We start from the raw sequence: 15,004 nt of genomic DNA on the forward strand, positions 1-15,004 counted from the left end.
GGCAGGACTCTGGGAAATGCAGCTGTGGCATCAACCTTGACTTGGGTGTATGAACACTGAATAGAGCAGGCTGCAGCTGTACCCTGTAAGCTGGTCTGCAGATGTACTCTGAAAAGCTGGTCCTGGATGCTGGTGATGCGTAATATGAGTATTACAGTGGCATCATGACTCTAAATGTGCTCAATATCCAGTGATGCTGGGATGGTTCTCCTAGTATGTGGGTTATTAGCCAGGTACCTAGTTACAGAGAAGCACAGTCAGCTTTCCTGGGATTTAAATCACTTGCCCTCACTTTCAGTGGCACTTTTATAGCAATGGAAGGGTGGAAGATCTCATATTCTGTCTCAGTCAAATACACAACATGGCTGAGCTGAACCTGTGCATCTTTTGTGGATTTCAACAATAACAACATAGTACTGAATACTTGTGAAGGAAGGAAACACTCCCTTATATTTCTAGACTGATAAGTAGACACAAAGAAGAACAAACAGCTTTTTTATTATTATTATTTTATTTATTTATTTATTTATTTTGGTCACCTGCAATTGCAACAGGATTATCCTTGTTGTCACGGTGACAGACATTTTGGCCTGTGCAATTATTGGCAAACATAGCAGGAAGAAGAAAGTGATGAGCCAGAATCCACATGCAACACCGTTCTACACCTTATCAAGTTCAGCTGGCCAGCAGCCTGCTCAGGAAATAAAAGCAATTGTCCAGGAAACAACAGAATGCATGGTAACAATCACATCATGCAGACAAAGTAAGACATCCAAAGCAGGATATATAAATATATTTATAAAAGACAATTATGAATCTTTTGTGTACGTTTAGCAATTGCTTTGTTGAATGCTGTTTAATGTCACAAGGATTAAAAGTATTTGGGGATTCTTTCCTAAATTTCAAAACTCAGGTCAAATTCACTAAGGATTTCAAACAGTATATTTGATTCTTAAAGACGATTCTTGAATCCTAGATAGAAAACTATAAATCCTCTGGTCTGGACTGGATTCTGAGGACTGCAGAATTTCAGCCAAGCTGTGGTTATGGTGATGATCAAGTTTCAACAGACATTTTCCAGTTCAGTGACATCTGGACAAGTCAAAAATTTAAATGAAACAAACTCTCCACATCAACCATGTACCAAAGAGTATGTCTGAAGAACATTTACCACTGAAGATGTAGTATGGGTCTAGTGATACCTTCTTGACCCCATTTTTTTTACCATACCAAATCTCAGATCAAGAGACTTTCCTACAGTCAGAGGATAGGAAGGATAGGATAGGATTCTTCCTATCAAAGGATAGGAAGAATCACATAAATAACCTGAAGAGAGGGAAATGTAAGAGCAGTCCCATGCTCTTGTGCTTCCAGGGAAACTTGCCCTGATCCATGTATTACTATAAGGAGGTATAAATTCCTCTGATTACTAATTCGGTCAAAAGAAAGAAATCTACATCTGTGCCCCTGGTTTCACATCGACCCAAATTTGGGAGTTTTGGAAATAGACACTTCCTTTCATTTGAGACACAAAAATTTCAAGGCTTTCATGAATGGGAGCCAAGGAGGACAGCTCTTGCTGTAATTGCATGCAGGTATGTGGTCAGATCCTTCCGAGTCTCATCTGAATGGCATAGGGCATATTTGCCCTGAAATCGGCAGCAGGAATGTGAGCACGTTCCGGATACCAGCAGACCAATTCAGCTATATCTTCTTTTTCCACAGGAAGAAAGAAATATATTACTGGCCATTTCTCAGACTTTCTAATTCAAGGACTACTTAATCTTTTAATTCAGTCTCTAAACTGTTTTGATCACTGTATCCACAATGGATTTCTGCTGTGACTAAACATAGATAACAAGATAAATTCTGGAGATAAGCTCAATACTTCTATTATCCCTTCCACTTCCTTCACTCATATTTTATAAAATACAGTAGAGTTGCTTTGTCTGGTCTCACTGTTTAGTTTATGCAAAATTCCTGACCAGCTTCCTAAGGCAATTTCTTTAGTATTCACGTTTTCCTAGGTCTTTACAGAGTGCTTGCTGAAAAGGAACTAGAAAGCAAATAAATGGAGACTTGTCACTAAAGTAAAATTCAGTACAAACAGTGGCTGGGCTTTACTGAGAAGAACAGTGCCTCATTATAGCATTACAGCAGGCACTGTAAATGTTTTTGTTTTCTGAAAACCTAGTTAAAATTGCAATAGAAAAAATATAAAAGATTGAAAGGGTAATGAGGTAAAATTCCTTCTTAACAAAACAGATCACGTCCAGAACCTGGAATCCAACCCAGACAGTTAGATTAACTACACCTTACAGCCAGGCCTTTTGAGATTTCTGGTCCATCTATGCCCAGGACAGCTGCAGTGAAGAACTGTGGTGTAAAACAGACTTAAATGGCTGCAGCAATGATCACAAGTGTGCCTATTGTTTAAAATCCTGATGGTCATGCTGAATTCCTACTACATAACTACAGTCTATTTACTCTTGGATTGTTGTCAAAACAGCTTACGGAATCAGGCATTTCCCTTATTTCATCTCGTTTCCTAGTGTTTTTCCTAGTATTTTTTCCTAGTATTTAAACAATAGGCATCGATCTTATTTCCATAGTTCACTTTTGAACAGAAGAGAGATCAAAATTGACACCTGTTTTTCAGCAAGGTTTTTTTTTTTTTTTTTTTTACCTACTTATAGAAGGTAACAAAATAAGTTATTCAGATAATTAAAGAATGAAGGATTCTCTTGACTTAAAGCAGTTCATTTAACTACTTAATTCCTGATAATAGTTTTCTTCTGTCTCTTCAACCAAGTAAAACACTCTTCAGTATTTTCTTACAGTTCTTCCCCACTTTTTTCCCCCCTTGCTTTTAATAAAAAATAATTGCTTTTAAAAAGACATAAAGATGCAAATAGGAAAAAATACCTGTCCATAAATTGCTGCATAGCTTTATTTGTCAATGTTATTTATCACAGTTTTTGTGTTAGTTATGCACAGAGATTCTGGATAAGCCTGGTGCCCACTGCTGAGTAAGGCATTGAAATTAGCTCCTTTGCCTGCCTCTATCCAATCCGGAGCTCCTCTACTACTTTCTTTGTGACATGGGAAAATCACTTATTTTCCCTGTACCTCAGCATTATACGTTTAACACCTCACCATTTTGTCTTTCCAGACTCATAGAGTTTATAAACTGCACAACACCTTTTTTCTTCCCTGTTGCTTTTACAGAACCTAGTATCTTGGCATGGTCTTTATGTGCTGCCATAACACAGTGATAATGAGATTAAAAAATGAAAGCAAATCAAAGAGGAAGAAGTATCATGAATCATACCCTAGAGCAAAATGAGGCCTAAGAGGACTGGTCATTATCCCCTATACCATGTGTAGTTAATGGTGAGAAAGAGATTATTCTTCTCCATCAAAAGATCATCTGTGACAGCCTGTTTAATTGCATCAATTTAACCTTCTGCTCTTACCATAGCTCTCATTCTTCCATGTAACTCTCAAGCAGAGGCATTATTGGGAAATGGTAGCAGAACCTCCCCTACTGTCCCAGGGAAACAAAATGCTCTTTCCTCTGCCCTGATCTCCCTAGGCTTTTTAGGATGAAATTCAGTCTTAGGCATGCAAGCCATGCAAATATCTAGCAACACAGTCAACTGAACTGTATTGGGATGCTAGAAAATATGTTTTCATTTTATTGGTAGATAAAGGTGTTTCACAACGGGGAGGTTAACTGCACAGCCTAGAAACTGTGGAGAACAATGGCAAGAAGAGGGCAGAGATTACCTTTCTTCTGTAAGGACCATTTCTGAACTGGAAGCTGTACTTTGGGAATGACATCCTTCTGCTGTGACATTCATTCAGTGGAAAGGTGACCTTGGACTGAGATGAATGTGTAGGACAGGAAAATTGCATAACAGAAGACTTTTTTTTTTTTTTTTTTTTTTTTTTTTGACAGCCATTCCTAGATCTTTTCATTACAGGCCCAAGATCACCAGAGGATTTGCTGCCTTCATTCTTGAACAGCATTTCCTACAGCTCCTGCTCAAGCCAAAACCAGATCTCACTTTACTTTCTTCCTCCCAGTTAATTCTTACTCAACATTGTTGCACTTAACCCTGCCTTCTACCTTTTGTTGTTCTACCTACCTTCTGCTCTTGTCTATGGTGAGCTATCAAAATTCAGCAGCACATGGTTCTCATTATTTCCATTGCCACTTCTTGTTGAATCCTGAATTCTGATACAATTCATAAGAACCTTCTGCCTGTCAACTTGTAATACTTCTAATTGCCTATCCGCTATAGTACAATCATAAAGCCTTTTTAACATTTCACTTTCCCCCCAGGAAAATGTATCCTAGTCTCAGAAATGTGACCTTCAGCTCTTTTTTGTGAATGCTGAAGGAAAGAAATCACTCAGATTGTCAGCAACATTATCAGTCCAACTGTCTGACTTCCCAGTCATGCTCTTTAACAGCTAGATAGCCTAATTACATTGCTGTTTACTTCAGCTTTCCTGGGACAGTGAAAAGAGGGTGTTTATCCTTTATTCTCCTGATATTTTTTTTTTTCATATGTTCATGTCAGCAATCATGGCAAACCCTCTTCTGGTCATCATCTTTTAGGCAGAATTTGGGCCTTAGGGTTGATCTAAAAACTTGCTTTTCCCTCAGCTTCTGCCTTTTCTCAAAGTCAAACCCTGGTCAGAGTTTATGAACATCATAAATAAATAAATAAATAAAAACAGCTGGATATCACAAATTAGTTGCTTTACCCATAGGAAAAAATAAAAAAAACACCCCCCGGAACACAAATTTCAATTACTAGAAGAATCCAGAGCTAAATCCATGCTTCACCTCTGTTCTGAACTGTCTCAAAGTTAAGGTACCCATTGGAGGTTGATCAAGAAATTCTAAATGAGCAAGTGAGGAACCGAAGTTCCTTATTGATCATCAAGCAGGAAGAAGGGAAAGGTAGCTAAGGTAGTCTTTTTCCAGAGCATTAATGGCACTAATATTTCACATCCAGAACACCACATTGTAACACAACTGCATGTAGGTAACAGCCACTGTCACTAGTCATCTACCTTGACTTGTGCAAAGCATTTGACACTGTCCCTTGTGATACCCTTGTCTCTAAATTGGAGAGACATGGATGTGATGGATGGACCACTCAGTGGGTAAGGAATTGTCTGGATGGTCACACTCAAAGAGTCATGGTTAACAGCTCAATATCCAGGGGGAGATCAATAACAGGTGGTGTTCCTCAGGGGGTCAGTACTGGGGCCAGCACTGTGTAACACCTTTGACAGTGACATGAGAGGTATTTTTCCCCCTCTGCTCTGCTCTTGTGAGACTCCACCTACAGTGCTGCATTTAGCTCTGAGGCCCCTATGCAAAAGAAGGACATGGAACAAATCCAGAGGAGGGCCACAGATATGATCAAGGGGCTGCAGCACCTCTCCTATGAAGACAGGCTGAGAGATCCTGGAAACAGCCTGTGGAAAGATCAAGAAAATCACAGCTGGAGTATTATATCACATCAAACATGAACATATAATAACTTAAATATTTAGAAAAAAAATGAAATTGTGTTGGTGGTCTTTACAAAGCTGCAGTCATATGAAGCATGGCTTAACAACTAGGTGCTTCTGAAAAGGCTCATTTTTAGAGAGTGGGGAATCTTGGGATCACCTGGAAATTTAATGTATTTAGTGGCATTCATATCGTCTGGCATCTCTCCGTCTCTCTTTCTATGGTACAGTGCAGTTTATGTAGCTCTTTTCATGTATTTCCTGCTTGTTACTGAGTGCTGGAGGGTTTGGTGGCCTAGGGAATAGGACAGAATAAAATACAAGCATACTGTAAAAAGTACCAGTGTATAAGTGTCTATCACATACTTACATCTGATGACAGAAGTTTGGACTCGGCATCCCACATGTTCTCTTCCAGGTCCAGTATCCACAGATAGTTCATGAAATTTATCTTATCACTGCTCTGTATCACCTGCACTGCTGAAATGCGCAGAGAACATAAACAAGGAGAAAAGGGCAGACATGGGAAAAGAAATATATTACTTGAAGTAAACCCTAAGCAATGAGAGGGAATCTGAAGAGCTCTTCCTAGCAGAAGACTGACTGCAAACACAAAATGGGTGGCGGGTTGATAGTGTTTATGGATTGTCACAAGAATTTGTGGACTTCTGCCTTCAGTGGTCAGTAGATCTATGAGTTTTGGACAGCACACATGAGTTTCATCTTACATTTGAAGAAGGGGTTATTTGCCCAGCCTCTGACAAATGAGAATACAACCAGGTGTAAGACAAGCTCTATATCAAGTCTAGTTATCACCAAGCATTCAGTGTTCACTTTAGCCCTCTTGGTTTCTATTGCCTTTCTCTTTAGTGCTTTATTTAATTTGTATTATGCAGTATTCTAGTTTGCCATATGGAAGCTGATTTTGGGGGTCCACACTTTTTATCCTATTTTAGTTTTGATTGTCATTTTAATTTCCTCTGTAGTGTATTTGTGACCCCAGATAGTATACTGAAACTCAAATTGTCCTCTAACATTATTTCTCAACCTCCTCTCCAAGTTACACTCAAACCCAATCTTGTTTCTTTGCCTGTCAGCTGATGTCCAGATTGAATTAGAAACCATTCTCATCCCAGATATAGAAATATATTTCCTCTACTTAATGCAATCTTGTCTGTGTCTGGGTAATTAAAATCATCTATTACTACCACTCAGGTTCATTTACATGTTTTATCTTTTTAAATTTATGCAATAATTACATAAAATACTGTGCTCCAATGGGCCAGCTGGATGGAGTACAAATAGTATTGCATATGTTATTAAGGAAACGTACCTCCAGCTATGAGCACTGATTCTACTGTTTCCAGGCTTTTCTATGATCACGATTGAATCATCTTTCAGAAATAAATCAACATATGTTTGTTTGTATATCTGCTTTTTCCTCGAGAACTGACAGAAATTTCTGATGGAGCATTCCTGATGATAAGGACCTGAGAAAGTTCAAGGGGGCTCAATGTCTTATCCACTGAGCTGTTCGACCATGCAGTTAAATCAGTAATTACATCTACTTCGAGATGTAGGAGGGCACAGTAGAGAACACAGAAATCAGATAGCTATCACTGAAAACATTACTTTCAGTGGTAATGTAAAACAAAACTTTCTCAGTGTGGGGGAGAAACCAGCTATTGCTCCTTCTTACTGTATGTCTTTTTCATTCCATAGGCAGCAAAGACATTCTGATATCATGTTTTTTTGCTCTTTTAAATTTCATTTCACTCTTCAGCAATCACCTTCCTTTCCTGTGTGCCTTTATTTTTTTTTATCCCTTATTTCCCCCCCTCCCTTTTACAAAAGCTCCCCTCACCTCTTTTCTCTGTGCCCTGCTCAGCCCTTCCCACAACATCTTAAATAGTTTTCAGAGCCAACAGAGAGCTGGCAATGCACCCCCTCCTCCCCCAGTCCTAAATGAGAAGTTGAAAATAGGAGCACTGAAAAACAAACAAACAAACAAAAACCCCTACATCTGAAAGACGTACAAAATTAGTAGCAGAAGTTCCCAAAGACAGAAAGGGCAACCTCCACAACAAACATCATTTCCCCATGACTCTTGCTTCGCCATGAGCCAGAAGTGCTCCTTCTCACAATAGGAATATATTTTCTTCCATTTGACACAATTAAATGCTATTAGCAGCTTCAGTGACTGCTTTTGAGACTTTCCCATTAAAACAGGTTGAGATGAGATTCTTTGTACACTGCTAGAAGTAATTTAAGGTCTGCCTTTCCTTTGTGAGATTTTTGTAAAGCTAGACTGTTTCAGCTATCAACACAAGAAGATATAAGGATACTAATTTTCTAAAAGCTTCAATTTCTTGAGTATTACAGATAAATTGTGAAATGCAATAAATAATTTTAACGTTTAATAGAGCTCTTAGGTTTAAAAAATATTTTTCCATACATGGAAAGAAAAAGTTACAGATTTCGTTTGACAAGACACAAAAGGTAGTAAAGCCATAGATGCAATATTAGTTATGAAGTTATTTGTGAGGCAGTGCATTATATCTAAAATGCAAGTTTAATACTCTCCTTTAAAATAAACCAGTGTAGAACTTATGCCGGGTACATTCAGCTTCCTTTCATAGTCCACCCTACTCCTATTCATTCAGCTCCACACTGTAATTAAAGAACAGGAAATCTCTTGTGTTGAACAATTTAGCTTCTTTATCAGAGTATTAAAAGATCCCCGTGCACCATGGCTGTATGAATGACCTTCCAAAAAAGGAGAAATATCTGACTTGTATACTTAAACCTCTTCAGGGAACAAAGCCAGACTGTATTGAAAGGGGAGCCTGTGAGAAACAGAGTTTGTATATAGGAGCTGAGGTCAGTGTTGGTTCTAAAGCCTGACCCAAGTCAATACAAATCCATCTGCTGGGCCTGACATGGCAAAAGGAATGGCCATATCTGTTCCATTAACATGTGTTCATATTTTACTAGTTAAAATATGCATTTTTTTCTTCCTCAGCTCCCCTCCTTCAAAGGCACAGCTATTCATCCTCCATTCCTTTTACAAAGGTGATGAATACAGATCCAAACCCAGCTGCTTTTCTTGAGATCTGATATTCCTGACATCAGATCTCAGGGATCAAAGTAAAACATTCATTAAGTCTGTCCAGCATTGCCATAATGATCTCCTTAAATGAATATGGTACTTTAAACATCAAAAAACACCTTTCCCATAAAGTAAGGGAACACTCACTTCTCTTATTTACCTGATGGCTTGAGATGATTGTCAGAAGTTTTACCAGATAGAGAAATGCAAATACTGTTTAGATATCTTAAAATATGAAAGGGCAGCATGCTTATTAAGTAGGCAGGCTTTTATTTCCTTACCAGAGTATCATGTTCTGGGTCCTCAGGGAGACATCTCCAAGAACCGTAAAAAATGCAATTCCTAGAACTAAGGTTTTCAATCTTTCATCTCTCTAGCATTCAAGAAAACAACCTTTATAATAAAAATGTAAGCCTGGGTGTTAAGTAGCAATTGACACTTGAATACAGCTGATTTTTTATCACTTTGGTTAAATCTATCCAGGTCATAAATATATACCTGTATATATACCATAAATATATACCTGTATATATACCATGGTAGTGTGGAGCTGAGGTAGAGCCCAGAAACCTGCAATTAATTCTTCAAATTTACAAATTACTTTATGATGCCAGTAATTTTTATTATTATTATTATTTTCATGGCAGAAATGATGGGAATGGATAAGAAATGTTGAGCACAGAGTTTTGTCTTTTTTTTTCAAGAAACATTTATGAAGAGAATGAGGAGAAGACTTTGCATATGCAGTCTGCCAGGTTTGTAGAGGACAGTTATAAATATGAGCAGTGACATCTTACGTCAGGGTGTGGGGGGAACATCCTGGGTAATCAATCTGAGCTGGCAGTGAGTATCAGAGACACATGATATTAACTATAGCAACAACATTATCTGTGGAGAGGAGGGTCAGTTTCCATTCAGAAACCCTGTTTTCCAGAAATTTGGAACCTGATAGAGTAATTTTTAAAACTTGGTTTTTAAAAAGTTTTCTATTCACTAGTATAATTTACCCTTGAAGAACTGATGACCAAAACTGAGACAGCTGTTTTAGGGTAACTGAAGACAGAAAACAGAGGGGAAAAGCCCACCCATTACAGTAATATCAGGGATCTGACTGCTTTCTCTTAGAAAAGGCAGCTGCAGACTGCTGAAAGCAATAAATACTTAGGAGCTGTAGCAGACAGAGCCAGCTCACAGTATGCACAAAATAGGTAGCAGCCTAGGTTAAGGTTCTGTGTGCTTTGTTTGCAAAGACATGAAAACTAGTGTGGAAAAGAAGACTAAGAAGAGGGTCTGTATCCCCTACGGTCTCACCTTGCCCCCCAGAGTTTTCCTCCCTCCCAGGACCTGTTCTGGTCTGGCAATAAAATTGCTGCATGGCCATCATATTGCTGCACACGGTGTCCAGATGCACAATGGTGTGAGCCAGGACTTCATCTTCTGTGCTCAAACCCACCGGTCTCATGTATTTCTTAAAACAGCTTGATCAGGTCTTTGAGGGCTGTAAAAGGAGGGTGTATAAAAGTACAACCAGACAGATAGTTTCTCACCCAAGGAGTAAAAAGAATGTGACAGATGTGATGAGACAGCAAGACTGAGGAGGATTGCCATCCACAATGGTGGACATGTCAGTTGTGAATGGGGAGATGAAGCGAGCAATCAAAAGGTCATGCAGGAAGAGTCTGGTCTCCTGACACCCTACCCAATGCTGTATTCATGAGATCTTCCTTCCTCCTGAGATGCAGCAGAAATCAGACTGTGGAAATTGTCCTGGCTGTGCCATGCAGCCCTGCTGCTTACAAAGTCTTCTAAGCTGTCACCAAATCAAATGTACCTTATGTTATTCATTTAGTTCTAAGATGCATTTTTTATTATTAATGTTATTATGATTTGTGATTTTAAGGATTTTTAGCACAAAAATGCTCACTTTAAGTAGACAGAATATTTTCTACCACTGAAACCACTAAGCAGTTAAATTTTACTCAGACTGCTATTGAATATTATCAGAAGAAGGATTTAAGATGGTCTTGATTAATGGGCAAATCTTAAAAGATATAGGCTTTGTTGAGAAAAACATCTGTGAGCTCAGACAGCGATGCTTATCCAAGGCTCTGAAGCCATTGGAATTGGGTTGTAAAACTGACAAAAGCAGGGTCTGTTAATGAGATTTCTGGCAAATCTGCTAATGTCAACCAGAATTTAGAGCAGTTTCTCAACAGCACATCAACATTTCTGATCCTTGTCCTAAGTATATCTTGTAAAAGTAAAATGCGATAAGTACAGAAGTAGTTTTTCCCAGATTTTTGATGAGCTCTTTAAAGTGCTGAAGTTGCTGTGACTTCCAAAAATGAACAGGAGGTACCAGGCCATCCCATTCCAAGTGGTTTGTTCAGCCTTGTCTTTACATCACTGGACTGCTAACGTCAGCTGCTGATCTGAATCTGACTCCAGACTGATGCATTTGGATAAACCATGTGAAACTCACCTAGCTGGAATTTAGAAATTAGGAAAAAAAATAATGGTGAGATTACTTTTTTTTTTTTTCTTCTTCTTCTTTTCTTTTTTTCTTTTTTTTTCAAACTCATGCACAAAATATAGTTGTTTTACTTTGAAGAGAGAAAATATTCTGACCTTGAAGAGAGGGTGGAAAAAAAAACAAACACCAAATACATTCACATCTTCTGTAATGTGATTAGCTGGTTGTTTAGAAAAGAAAGAAAGCATAAAGACAGTGACACATTGAAAGGTTTTTGCTTAGCTTTTGAGTTGCTCTCAAATCTCTGGCCAAAGTATTTGTCACCACCTTGGCAATTACAGGGTTTTTCCGCCTCTTAAGGAGACAGGGAAAGAAGCAGGAAAAACTGCAACAAGACCTTACATTTTTGAAATGTCACTGAATTGTTGAGCTGCCTCACCCAAGTTTCCTTAGGATTCGCAAAGAGCAAGAAAGTTCAGCTGACAGACTGCATTCTGCCTCCAACATGCTCTGCTCCGTCTTGACTGTAGGAAGAGCTGTGCAAGAGCACTACCATGGACTATAATAGTTTTTTAATATCTGAATTTTAAACAGGCAACAGCAAACAAGATTGTCAGGTAATGTAATGGTCTGAAACCAAGCAAACGTCACTGGGTGGGAGAGAAGTGGTTGGAGGCAAGAATGTTTATCAATATATTCAGTCATTTTTCACAGTGCATATTCAGTATGAAGCTAAGAGGTGGAAATACTGTGGATGACACTGCTTGGGAGTGGTTAGAGGAATTATAAGAGAGGGGAAAAAAATGAGACAACATTGCAGAAATTAATTATGCTGTTCAGTGAATGAATCTGTACCAGTATTCAATTGGTTTAAAATAAGCATCGCTACTTAGAATTGAATCAGCTGCAAACCCATCTCAAACTCATTTTTCCTTCTCTTTGATGCATCAGTTCAGTTCCTAGTCTTCACAAATACAGTAGTTATTTATTTTGTTAAATCTATTTTAATTTATCCCTGAAATGAGTGCTCTCTCAATCTCTGTTACCATAATGGTGTCACATTAACACAGTTTTTAAACTGTAAATTGATCTCTTTTGATTGATTTTGTCTGACCTTTAAAAATGAATAAAAGTATTTAAATGGTGTAACAGACTACTTTTGGGAAGTCTAAAGGCTTTAAAATATAACAAATATACATACATTAGCTTAATATTAGAGTGGAGAGCTTAGTGGAACAGCTAGTAGGACCTCTGCGCTGACAAAAAAAAAAAAAAAAAAAAAAAAAAAAAGGCTTTGTAAACTCTTAGAAATTCAGAAAGCTGCATTAGCTTCAGCGGGGAAAAAAACTTCACATCTAAAAGCAGGGAAATACAGAAATAAAGGAACACTAATTTTTCATTTCTAGGTCATGTTACAAAAAATTATTGAGGGGGCGTTACTACTTTTCTGAAGCTGAAATCATGGTTTTAAGAAAGAAAAATAAATAAATAAATAAATAAGATTTTTCCACTGATTTTAGTATTGCCAGAATTTCACCAGAATGGCTTAAATCCTGCAGAAATCACAGCAATGCACAAAGAAACTGACCCAGCCTGCAGCCTGAGGAATAGGTGATGAGTTCATGAATCCCTGTCCCACTGATAGTCTGGCAGGGCTTTGTTGCTGCATTCATACCTGCAGCCTGCCCTTGGCTTGTCCTTGCAAAGTTGTTTTGCAGGACCTTTAAGGGCCAATGATACTGTCCTTGTGCATGCATGGAGTGCATGGTACATACTCTGCTACATAGATAAGCTGGTCCCGTGCACAGTGGATGCTTGCACAAAAAGGAGGCAGAATACTACACTGAAAAACCTTGTCCCTGTTGTACAATTCCCGTTCTCTTTTGTGTCCTCTATAAAGTCAAGACTAGAAAACAAAAACTCACAAAATGGAAGGGTAATACAGAAATCATTACAAAAATCAAAATATTTTCCATGGCAGAGAGGAAATATAATGAAGGGCTTTAAAACAAATAAATGCTCTGCCATATAATTTCAATCAAGTGATAAAAGAGAAAGTAAATAATAAAATACACTGAGAACACAAAAGAGTAGCAGCCAGGGGCAAGTGTGTAAAAGAAAGTGGAGCACAGGGATTTCAGGTTATTAAGGAAAAGAAACCTGGAATTCCGTGAATGACTTAAGCCATCCATCTTCAATTTGATTTCTAGAAAATATCTGGAATGAACTCTTCCCTGCAACATAAAATGGATAAGCAGCAGACGCTATGGATTTATCAAGAGCAAACTGTGTCAAATCCATCTAACTCTCTTTGACCAGACCAGGGGCTGTGTGAAAGAAGGAGAAGCACTAGGCGTATTTGACCTTAATAAGGCTTTTGACACTGTCTCACATGATGTTCTCATTAGCAAGCTAGGCAAATACAGTCTTGATGAAACTGGTACAAGAGGGGTGAAAAAGTGATTGGAAATCTATACTTACCAAGTACTTATCAAAGGTTCATTATCCAAATGGAAGGATGTATTGAGTGACATTCTGCAGAAGCCTGTCCTAACTCCACATTTATTCAATATTTTCATTAACGGGGATGATGGAATAGGAAGTATGTTTATTAAATTTGCAGAGGATATGGAGCAAGGAGGGACTACAAGCTCACTGCAAATTCAAAATGAGCTTGTCTATTGAAGGAACATTCTGAAATTAGCAGGAAGTTGAATGGAACAAAGTTCATCAGGGAGAAGACACATCTTCTTTATATCTTCTATATTATAGTGTTTTGGCAGGAATAATCTTTGGGGTTATAGAAGTTCAAAAGGTGGACATGAGTCAGCAATGTCATATGTAGTTCAGGCATGAGTGCTGCCAGAAAGAAGATCAGGTAATTCATGTGTTTGACTTAGCACAAAGAGAGATTCTGTGAGTTTTCTAGGCTGGAGCACAGCACCCTGAAAAAGATGCTGGTTAAAAAGGCAGAGGTACAGAGGTCAAGATCTAAAAAAAATACAACCAGTTGTGCATGAGCCAAAGAACTGGGGGTATTTATGTTAATGAAAAAGTCCCAGAGGGGCACTTCAGCAGGCTGTTACAGATAAGATATGGTCTGCTTTCCATGTCCATGATGGTTGGAGCAGGAACTAATGCATTTAAATTGTAGATGAGGAAAATTTGTATTAGACACAGAGGAAACTTTAATGGTAAGGATAGGAAAACCTGGGAATAAATTGCCTGATGATGTTACTGAATCTTCAAAACAATGCTTATGTGAAGGGTTGGACAATTTAGTGTTAAGAATTATATAGGTATAGACAATTCTGCCAGGCGCATTAGGTCATAAACCTTCCCTTCCAACTTTATCATTTTATTAAGTGAAGTATTAAGTTTCTAAGGAGATAGTGACTGAGTTAATAGAAGTGACAATATCTGGAGATATAATCTGAGTGGTCTAAGTTTTTTCCCATGCTGGAACTCAAAGAAATGAAATATGAAATTTTGAGAACAGCTGACAAAACTTAAAATTAACCTGTCTTTATGATTGTGAGTCCCTATATGTTGTAAAAGAGAGAGAGTGGGAGAGAGAGACAGAGAAGAGGAAAGGGGTAGTCTAGCAGCTAGAGGCCAAATATCAACTACACCTGAGTTTTTAGAACAAATTCTGAAGGAAAGTTAAATGAAACAAACAAAAAATATATAGAAAGTAGGTTATATCCAACTCTGACTTCTCTCTCAGTATGACTGTTGTTTGCCCTTTAGCTAAAAATATTCTATCAAGTTGGCACATGAGAAATTACTAGTTAATCTGGGTGAGTTGAAGATGAAATCAAAGAAATTACAGAGGAATTTACTGAAGAAGAAGTTACTCAAGGATAGGTCTTGGGTCCACTTTTCAC

Source organism: Oxyura jamaicensis, chromosome 5 (assembly GCF_011077185.1).
Source record: "Oxyura jamaicensis isolate SHBP4307 breed ruddy duck chromosome 5, BPBGC_Ojam_1.0, whole genome shotgun sequence".
In the NCBI taxonomy this organism is placed as follows: domain Eukaryota; kingdom Metazoa; phylum Chordata; class Aves; order Anseriformes; family Anatidae; genus Oxyura; species Oxyura jamaicensis.